This window comes from Indicator indicator, chromosome 18 (genome assembly GCF_027791375.1).
Source record: "Indicator indicator isolate 239-I01 chromosome 18, UM_Iind_1.1, whole genome shotgun sequence".
Lineage (NCBI taxonomy): Eukaryota > Metazoa > Chordata > Aves > Piciformes > Indicatoridae > Indicator > Indicator indicator.
This window is the reverse complement of record NC_072027.1, coordinates 3,457,169-3,460,713: the sequence shown is the minus strand read 5'-3', so window position 1 is coordinate 3,460,713 and position 3,545 is coordinate 3,457,169.

Genomic DNA, 3,545 nt, shown 5'->3' with positions numbered 1-3,545 from the left:
CTGGCACCACAGCCTCGGGGCAGATCCCTGCCCACCCTGCTCTACAGAGCACATGGTTCTGCTCTGCCCTGGAACAGATGCCTTCTGCTTTGGCTCTCCTCCATGCTTTCTCAAGTGTGGGACCAGCTCCTCACTGACAGGGCAGCACGGGGGGGGCCTTGAACCCACCACTCCCCATGGGGGCCCTAAGGTCTTGCCTGAAGCATAGCATAGAGTTGTTAGGATGATGACATGCTCCATCTCAACAAGGTACAGTGAGGCTCCCCTTCCCCAGATGAGGCTGTGGGGTGGGGTGTGTAGTTTTTCTTGAACCATGAGTTGCAGCTAAGTGAGACAGCTCTAGCTGTCACCCACAGGACTGAACCCTTGTGTTCCTCCAGCATGTCTTGAACTAAGTGCTGAAGCTGGAATTGCTCCCAACACCCAAAGCAAGGCTTCTTCCTTGGTGCTCTGCCCCCTCCCCTTGGTCAGTCTGACCCTGAATGTTGCAGAGTGTTTAGACATAGGAAAACCCCTACTTAGCATTAAATGTGCATTAACCTCTACCTTTCCTCCTGCCATCTACCTCTCTGCAGCTGCTGCTTCTGCAGGGAGTGTTTGGATGAAGTGAGCCAAGGAGACAAGCCCAGGGCTATGTGCACTTGTGCCCCAGTAACAGGACAGAGGGGCACTGATTTCTCAGGTAAAACACAGAGGTAACCAGGGCTCCTCACGTGAGCACTGAACACAACCCCAACCCAGGAAAGAATGGCAGCTTAAACAGATCTGGAAAGGATCAGCATAACACATACCCTACAAACTCTGACTTAACTCAGTATGTAGCAATCACTGCCTGTGAGAATTCTGCTCTTGTACATATTCCCTGAGTGGATTTTTAACAGTACAGCTCAGGGTTTGTTTTGGTTTTTGTTTTCCCCATAAGCTAGGGCCTAATGCCCTTCAATTTATTTCTTATCTGGCTCTTGTGCAGGGTTACCAATGCCACAGCCACCCTGTCCTGTGCAGCTATCAGAAGGAGCTAAAGAACCCTCCTGGCTCCACCAGACTTGGTGGGTGAAGGATAAGTAGGCCAGGTCCAAGCACTGACAGGGCTCAGGCAAACCACAGTGAGACAGAAGCAGTGTGTGGCAGGTGGCCTTTGTCACACTGTGAGCAATTCCACTGTGGGCCACTTCTGATTGCACTAAACCTGGTTTATGCTAACCCCAAGTGATTCATTCCTCCTTACTAAATACAAAGCTCATGTATTTCTGTCTCTCAGCATTATAAAGAATAAAAATAAGATCTTTAGCAAAACCAGCTTTTCCCAAGACTTTTAAGGACTGTTCTCAGTGGGGAACAGATGAAAGCATGGGTGATGCACTCGGCTACCCTCACACCCTGCAACTCTTCTCCAGTTCCTCAGACAGCTCTCAGTAGCAGTTCTCAAACCCCTTCAATCTTGTGTAATGAAAAGACTTATTAAAAGCAAGGGTTTAAAGCACTTTCCTCCAACTGGCCTGTCTCTAATTGGAGAAAATGCAGCAGTCCTCTTGCTTGGAGGGAAAGGGGGAGTAATGTCACTTGTGCTGATGGGACACCTGACAGTGGTCACCGTAATTGAGACAGGAGGCTGTGTGGAATGGCAGCATGATGCTGAGGACAGGGGAGAGGCAGAAGCACCCTGGTGACCAGGGACTTGATCTTACCACAGCACAACCTCCTCTGTCAATGGCTTAAGATGCATTTGGAGCTCCAGCCCAGGCTACTAAACACATCCTAAACAGAAGCAGCCATCACCTGCTGCAGGCTCTCTCCTCTGAGAGTCACCTCAGGAGTCAAGCATCAGCAGCAGAAGAGCTGCTTTTTTGCCATTTGAATGATCAATACCTTAGCTGTAGTTAGCAGGAGAATTTCATTTCACACTCTGCTGAGCTGGCCCAAGTAATTTCTTGAGCTGCTCCTCTTGGAACACCTTGCTTCTGAGAACACCAGGCTGCTCCCCAGCCACCATAGCAGTGCAGACTGGACTCGTGGGGTTTGTGTTTGTGCCCTTTTTCCCTTCGTTCCTCCAGATTTTGTACACAAAACACAAGCCACTTGGCCACAGTTTCACCCCAAAAACTGGAGATAATTTATTAAACTTTATCACTGACTGAAAAAAGTCACTAATTTATAATAAGTTAACATTCTTAAAGAGAAAAACCCCAAGCTGTCATTACTGCATTTGCTCAGACTCTATACATTTACTTAACAGTACGGCACTCAATAGTTTCCCCTTCACAGAAGGGAGTTTTCAACCACACCACAAGCCTCTGAATCTTCCCCACTGCTCACTCAGACAAAAATAAACTCCCTGGATGGCAACTCAGCAGTCCAGCATCATCCTCTTCTCTGCAGGTCACACCAAACATCCATCAACCACCACCTTCAGCACCAGCAAGAGGAAGCTGGCAGCAGACAACACAGGTAGCTTTACCACTGTAGCCCAAGGTCTTCCTCAGACATGATGTAGGGACAGAAGTCTCAGCACAACCTCACAAGAGGCTGCTAAAGCAGCCTGGGTAGCATGAGGCTTCTGTGGCTCACACAGAGCTGTACAACATGGGCAGGACAAATGTGACAACCAGCAGAGTGCTGAGATTGCACACAGGGATGCAGCTCTCCCAGTGCCTCCTTTGAGGGAGGAACACCAAACCCTGCTCACTCTGGTGACACTGCACTGATCCTTTACCCTTGATCCCACATTGTGTCTTGGTGATTCTGTTCCAAGGGCAGGACAACAGAAATCCAAGTCCTTGAACAGAACAAAACTTTAAAAAGTATCCCAGGGGACAGCACAGAAATTCTGAGTGTCCTTCCCCTTTCCACAGCCACCACCTGGCACAGTGCTTTTACTACCCTCCAGCGAGCCTGGCTTCCCTGAGGCTCACCAGGTCCCTCCTTACCTTAACATACAGAACACTTTGCACTCACTCCATGTTTCAGCTTCTAAATTATTAGTGTTCATGTGAAGGAAATTATTCTAGAAACCTTCTGCATCCAAAGTACTCACAACCTCTAGGGAGGTTCCATCTTAAAGCTGCATGGCTGCTGCGCCTCCTCCTCCTCAACTAAAGGCTCCTTGCAGTCAATCCATGTGAGAGCTCTGAAGGATTGCCAAGCAGGAGTCACTGTCCTAAACTAACCTATTCAGAATGTTTTGGGGAAAACTTGTCTGCCTTTCATGCTTGCTCCCACACCCCCAGCCCTGTCAGCAATTCACACAAAGAAGTCAGCAAGCAAGATTCAGAATAGAAACCCTGGTGTGCTTGACCAGGTGTCCTCCCTGCTACCAGAAACTCCTCTCACCTCTCCCTTCTCCTCTCCCCAGCTGTGGGGGGTGCAAGGTTTCACACCACCAAACAGTGGGGCCCTCACAGAGCTCAGGAAGCAGTTGCTGCCTTCGCAAGGGGGTGATGGACCCGTGCTCACAGCAGCTCTGGTGACGCTATGGAAGCACACAGCTCTTTGGTCATTAACAGCAGTCAAAGCCACCAGCATCACACCTCCAACCTCTCAATAAC